Source organism: Vipera ursinii (genome assembly GCF_947247035.1).
Source record: "Vipera ursinii genome assembly, chromosome: Z".
NCBI lineage: Eukaryota > Metazoa > Chordata > Lepidosauria > Squamata > Viperidae > Vipera > Vipera ursinii.
This window is the reverse complement of record NC_139517.1, coordinates 7,100,396-7,107,895: the sequence shown is the minus strand read 5'-3', so window position 1 is coordinate 7,107,895 and position 7,500 is coordinate 7,100,396. Positions and strand designations below refer to the sequence as shown.

The following is a 7,500-nucleotide window of genomic DNA, read 5'->3' as shown; positions in this document are numbered from 1 at the left end:
ATGCTAAGCAAAATGTTTACTAAGTGAATTTGCCCCATTTTACGACTTTTCTTGGAACAGCTGTTAAATGCATGACTGCAGCTGTCAACCACACAGTCTTTTAAGTCAATCTGGTTTTCCCCACTGACTTTACTTCTAAGGAGGTCACAAAAGGGGATCACATGACCCCGGGGGACACTGCAACCTTCATAAATATGAACCAGTTGCCAAGCAACGTCTGAATTTCGATCGCTTGGCCAAAGGGATGCTGCAAAGGTCGTGTGAAAAACAGTCGTAAGTCTTTTTTTTTCCAGTGTCGTAACTTTGAACAGTCGCTAAGTGAAGTGTTGTAGGATGAGGACTACCTGTAAATGCTTCCCCTCCCCCCCAAAGGAACTACCTGGTTTGGCTTTGCAATATGCCAACAACTGGTTTTCTTAAACCCTATCTAGAACCCCCATGTATATATATAGAACTAGACTGTGTTGTTTCTCTGGGTCATATATTTGTGTGTATGTGGGCATATCCATAATTATTGTTTTGGTCATTTTTATGTAATGTATATTGGAGGTGGTTACCCTTTGAGAGCTGTATGCAACGAAATTTCATTTTAATGTATGTTGATTAGTGTACATTTAAAGTGACAATAAAGTTTATTTATTTTATTTATTATTTATTATTGGGATTTATATGCCGCCCTATCTCCCGAAGGACTCAGGGCGGCTAACAACAATAACATACAATAATACAGAAGTTAAAAGAAAATTAAATTAATGGCCCTGTAGAATAAATTAAAATTAAATTAGTTATTATTCTATTCTATTCTTTGCAATCACTGGAGAAGAGCCTAATGCTGGGAAAGATCGAGGGCAATAGAAGAAGGGGATGACAGAGAATGAGGTGGCTGGATGGAGTCACTGAAGCAGTAGGCGTGAGCTTAAATGGACTCCAGAAGATGGTAGAGGACAGGAAGGCGTGGAGGAATGTTGTCCATAGGGTCGCGATGGGTCGGACACGACTTCGCAGCTAACAACAACAACAACATTCTTTGCAGTTGTTCTGTTCATTCTATTCTATTCTATATTCTCATTCTATATTCTCATTCTATTCTATTCTATTAATTCATGGGTCAGCATTAATGATGGATATTCCTTCTCACCATGAATTTTCCCATGCCATATGTGGCCTTTCTGCTAACGGTTAGTCCAGTTCTAGATTCTATAACAGGATTAAACTCTGTTATAGGAATCTTTACAGAATCTATTACAGAGGGAAAGACAGAAAGAAGACATTTGGGTGTTTATATGTATTACTCAGCTTACATCTATTCATTTAGGGACCCTAAACGGCACTGGAAGAAATGCATAACGTATGACCAGTTGTCCACATTTGACAACCGTCGCACCATCCCCATGGCCATGCGATCAAAATTTGGGCGCTTGGCAACTGGCATGTAATTTAGGACAGTTGCCCTAGGCTCACGTGATCACCATTTGTAATCTTCCCAGCCGGCTTCCAACAAGCAAATTCTATGGGGGGGACCCAGCATCGCTTAATGACTGCATAGTTGCACTTAACCAGCTTGCAGCGATTCGCTTAACAACTACAGCAAGAAGACTGCCAAATGGGGCACGGCTCACTTAGCAACCAAAATTTGGGGCTCCGTTGTGGTGGTGAAGTCAGAGACTACCTGTGCACAGAAGCAAACACCTGCTCACAACGTTATGTACAGCATCCAGTGTTCCCTGGTTGTTTTAATCAACTTTCAGGTGGTAAGTCTATCTGTCTATCTATCTGTCTGTCTGTCTGTCTGTCTGTCTCTCTCTCTCTCTGTGTGTGTGTGTGTGTGTGTGTGTCATATGTTAACTCTTAAATTACCTTGCTAGGCCCCAAACATGGGGCAAATCTTTATTTCCTGTTTTCAGCCTTATCTCAAAGGCCATCGAACAGGCTGTAGTCACACCGGACAGTTCATATATTTGTGTAAATTACTAACAAAGAATTTAGGGAGGCTGATATGCATTTTGGACTCATTAGTCCTCATCAGTCAGTCATACCCTTCTGAGATTCGAACCTGGGCTGCTTGCACGTTAGGCAGTGTTTTTACTTCTTGAGCCACAGGTTCTCTCTCGCTTTGTTAGCCTTTTTGCAGGGGGAGAAATAAGCAGCCCAGGTTCGAATCTCAGAAGGGTATGACTGACTGATGAGGACTAATGAGTCCAAAATGCATATCAGCCTCCCTAAATTCTTTGTTAGTAATTTACACACACACACACACACACACACACACACATACGTGTGTGTGTGTGTGTGTGTGTGTGTAAATTTTTAAATTGCTAACAAAGAATTAAAGGAGACTGATATGCATTTCAAACTTATTAGTTTTCATCAGTCAGCCATACCCTTCTGAGATTCGAACCTGGGTATGGTATGGCTGACTGATGAAAACTAATAAGTTTGAAATGCATATCAGTCTCCTTTAATTCTTTGTTAGCAATTTAAAAATTTACACACACACACACACACACACACACACATGTGTGTGTGTGTGTGTGTGTGTGTGTGTGTGTGTAAATTACTAACAAAGAATTTAGGGAGGCTGATATGCATTTTGGACTCATTAGTCCTCATCAGTCAGTCATACCCTTCTGAGATTCGAACCTGGGTATGGTATGGCTGACTGATGAAAACTAATAAGTTTGAAATGCATATCAGTCTCCCTTAATTCTTTGTTAGCAATTTAAAAATTTACACAAATATGAGCTGTCACCGGTGTGACTACTGCCTGTCGATGGCCTTCAGGTTTGGCTGACACAGGAAATAAAGATTTGTCCCATGTTTGGGGCCTAGTAAGGTAATCTAAAAATAGTTAACAAGCGTTTGACATACATACATACATACATACATACATATGCCAAATAATATGATATGGCATATATATATATATATATATATATATATATATATATATATATATATATATATATATATATATATGCCAAAGAAAGCTGTGGGTGTGTTTCATTCAATCCTAATCTTAGAGAAGGCTGGGGGAAAAAAGGGGGGGAGGAGACCTTGAGAAACAATCTTTGGGCTACAGAGAACTGTTGACTGTATGCAAGGAGATTTTTATTTTCCCCACCCCTTCTTAAAATTCTGCAGAACTGGGCAATAGTTTGTCGTGCCAAGCTGCAGTGATACATGTGAAGAGGTCAATTCTTTGCAAAAAAAAACAAAACCCACACATCCAGCCTGCAGGAAGTACAGATGGAAAGGGATTATGCATCCGCATACACACTCAGAAAAAAAAAGTATCAGCACCTTTAGCCACACACCTTCATGAGCACCAACCTAGACCGAAGATTAACTCGCTATCTACGAAAGCAAACCAGTCATTCTGATTCCTCAGATTCAACCTTTGCTGCACCAGCATTGCTTTGCAATCTTATGGATGAAATTCAATGGTTGTTTTGTTGTGATGATACTGACAGTGCTGTCAGTGTCAGTACAAACCATGCAAATCATCCTGTAAAAGGTATCTTCTCCCCCCCCCCCCCCCACCACCACCAAATTTATAAGCTTGTGAAGAGATGCATTTCAGCCCTGGCCGTGGGAAAAAAATGTAAAGAACACAGAGCTATGTTGGTGTTATTGTTTTTAAAATTGTTCTCCCAAATGTTCTGGGAGATTGTGTGAGAAATCATACTTTCCTTCCCTTTGGTCACTATGCAACCAAGGAAGAAAGACAAAAAAAAATAGGTTGAGGATTGTCACGGGAAGGAGAGATTTGCACATTGGCTATGGAACTGGGCTTTTAGTTAAGAGGCGGGCAACTGTTTCGTGGCACAATTTTCTAAAAATCATGAGAAATTTCTCTTTTATTCCCCACCAGTACACCTACCAGCTGTGAGATCCTCATTGCCACACAGGTGTTTGGGAAACGTGCAAAGAAGAATAGCAGTGTATCAAATAGTTCTCTTTAACCACGAGTCTTTTTTTTAATCTAAAGCCAGTCTTTTCGAAGAACCACAGAGGCTTTCACAAAAATCAAAGCAAATTAAATAAAACACATTGAAAACTTCCTCTTGTGTAAACCTGAACAGCCCACCTCTCAAAGGTTTCAGAATCTGGAATAATGGACATCTACGTCAGCTTTCTCTAACCTGACATCTCTCCAAATAAACTGGGGTTGCAACACCCAGAATTCTTAGCAATGATGGCTAGGCTAGGGGACTTTGGGAACCGTAGTCTCAGTACTGTATTTTCTGGCGTATAAGACTACTTTTTAACCCATGAAAATCTTCTCAAAAGTCAGGGGTCGTCTTATACGCCGGGTGCTGAAAATTTAGGGACACGGCTGGCTGGAAAACCTGGAGCGGATCTCCCATTTAGTCTGCGCAGGGAAAGCAGGACCAATTGGAGAAGAAGCTGCAGTCTGTGATTTTTTACAGGGTTTATAGGGTTTCCTGCCTTAGCAGGGGGTTGGACTAGATGACCTCCAAGGTCCCCTCCAACTTTTATTATTATTATTATTATTATTATTATTATTATTATTATTATTATTATTATTGTTGTTGTTGTTGTTTAATCCACTTGCACTGTTTTATGTTTACATGTTTGATGACAAACAGCCTTATGTTTATAAGTGACAGTTTTCCTACTAAGCACCTGCATGTCATAAGCATTTGAATTAAAATTACCATATTAAAATCAAATCTGATGTTTTTTAATTTTTATTTAGTGTGCGTTGGAAGAGGGGTAGTCTTATACGGCGAGTATAGCCCAAACCCTATAATTTAACAGGAAATGTAGGGGGTCGTCTTATACGCCCAGTCGTCTTATACGCCGGAAAATACGGGTACATGCACAGCTTATGTTAACACATTCTTGCTATACGTTGTATTTGAGCTCTGGTTTTTAGCCACATTTTCTTCTTTCTTATGAAAGTTTGATCAAAAGACAACATTGTGGACTCTTGATGACCAATTGCAGATTTTCCTATAAAGCCAAAAGCCAAATTTATAAAGACAATTTGGAAAACTTACCATGCCAGAAACAAATAATGGAATAACGGTGTTGGATGGGACCTTAGAGGTCTTCCAGTCCAGCCCCCTTGCTCAAGCAGGAGACTGCACAGTACTATTTCATACAGATGGTTGTCCAATCTCTTCTTAAATTTCTCCAGCCTTGTAATACCCACAACTTCTGGAGGTAAGCCGTTCCACTGATTAACTGTTCTAATTGTCAGAAAACCAAGTGAATCTTACATCTGATGCTGTTTCGCTTGAAATTATATAAGCCAACAGATACGATTTTTCCTGCACTATTTTCTCAGCTCCTTTGCTTAAAAAATGGCAAAGAAAAGAGAAAGAGAACTTTTTTTTTGTGGACATCTGGCTAAACTACCCACTACCTACAGTGATATGTCAAAAAGCACTTGCCTATAATCCAGGTGAAAAATAATGCATGGGTGTCAATTCTCAGAGGAATGAAAGAACGGTCTGAATATCAGGGTTAGAAATTAACAAGTGAATGCAAGTGGTGTATTTACAAAAGCTGTTTTTAACAACCATTTCCCTATCGGCAAACCAAGAGAACTGTCTTTTCACTTTCTATATGTTAAGGAGTTTTATAAAATTGCTCCAAGACAGGAGAAACTCCTTGTGGTTCGCCAACCACCAGATCAGATCTAAAAATTCTAAGCCATCACAATGGGAATGTGGTAAATCTCCTTCCATCCAGCAATTTTCAGATCACAAGACTTACAGATCTCTTTAAAGATCCTCCAAACACTACACCCTGACCGTGGGTAGTTCAATCCTCTGTAACCAGCTACGATTCCCAGATTTGTCTGCACTTCCTGCAGAAAGCTACACGGAACAACTGTCTTGCCACAGGTTTTGGGATCCCAAGCTGAAGACAGAAGGGGGCAGATCTCCATACTTGGCAGTCCCTCCAGGAAGAAACAAACAAAAAAAACCCTGGCAAACTACAGAGTTGTGTTTATTTATTTCAATTATTGATATGTCAAACTGCTTGAACAACTTGGAACCTGGAATGGATAGGTCATTTGATCCTAACCCTCCTCCTCCTCCATCTTTGCTGTTGCTCACTGTTTACTGTTACTCTTTCTAAACATGCAGGCTGTGGCCAGATTTGGGAGACACAATAGCAAAAATCCCCATTCTCCTTTGATATGTTAATCTACGCTTCTGAGAGGCCGTTTGGATTGGGCGTTGAAGAGATGGCCAAGCAAATGGACAGCCTTGTCTTCCTCAAATTGACGCTCTCCAGAAATCCCAGATGGTCCATCCCCAACTACCATGACTATGGTGTTATGGCAGCTGTAATGCACTACATCTGGAAGGCAACTGGAGAGGGAAGACTATTTGAAACCCAACCAAGAGAGGTCCCATCTTTACACAGGATCTCCATCCTTTTTTCCCCCTCAAGACAAGAAAGAGTCCGTGCCATCAGCAATCCCATTCACAGAGCAGTATGGCCTACAAGCCAACTGCAGTAGTATCAGTAATATTTTTTTTTACACCCAGCCAGAACATGGATCAGTCAATCATGAAATGATAAGGACCTTCTTTCTGGGAAAGAGGTGTTCTGTTATGGTTCACCAAGATGATCAAGGTCCTCTCCACTCCTCCTGTTTCCCCTTCTTTAAATTATAGGTGCAGGATACAAATACAGCCCTTCCTCATTTTAGTAAAAATGCATCTTCAGATATCATGACGTAGTCCACTTGTATGCAAATGGACAGTCTTCATATTAATTATTTCACTTGTAACTATTACCTCCCTTACCTTTCTCATTGCAATGAAAAAGTAGAGTATAATGGCTATGGCAAAATAAAGATTAAGGAGCTGATAGTGGAAAATCTATCTTTTTAATATATTTCAGAAGAGAGCTGGAAGGGATCTTGGAGGTCTTCTAGTCCAACCCCTGCTCAAACAGGAAACCCATGCACCATTTCAGACAAGTGGCTTTTTACCCTTTTAACCTAGTTTTTACAATAAGCTAGCTGTCAAGTAACAACTGACAGGTAGCAGACAGGGACACCAAAACAGGTTAGAAATATTTCAGACCTATAACCCACTTACAGGTGGATAAGCCCTGTTGTTTTGAAGTGCATAGGTCTTCTACGCAATTGCATTATCAGAATGACTGAAAAATAAAATGAAAAGATACATTCTCGACTACAAAAGTTCCACGAAAGCTGCTCTTTCATATTTACAGTGCAATTCTAATGAGTGCACTTGTACTGGATCACAGCTATTTTGTTTTTTTTTTGTCCAATATAAAAAAAACCCTACAGTTGGACGTTTTAAAACCCACCTATTTTGACACTTACACAACAAAACAAGTTTTCCGCCATTCAACGGTAAAACTACACTTACCCAACAGTAAATCGCACTAACAGAATTTACTTCCATGTAAATAGCATGGATTTGCAGCTGCTTTCTGCAGAAGAAGAAAGAGACAGGAATAATCAGGGCTGGAGGGAAATAAATG

General features: G+C 40.0%; 1 protein-coding gene across 4 annotated transcripts in view; it reads right to left on the bottom strand.

Moving 5' to 3' along the window:
* CHD8 (chromodomain helicase DNA binding protein 8) overlaps positions 1-7,452 on the bottom strand; it is a 103,584-nt gene extending 96,132 nt beyond the window's left edge. For all 4 annotated transcript variants that reach the window (XM_083377611.1, XM_083377613.1, XM_083377612.1 and 1 more), the window contains exon 1: positions 7,386-7,452. The gene's annotated coding sequence lies outside the window, so the exon portion shown is untranslated. The remainder of the gene's footprint in view (positions 1-7,385) is intronic.
* Between the last annotated feature and the right edge of the window lie 48 nt (positions 7,453-7,500).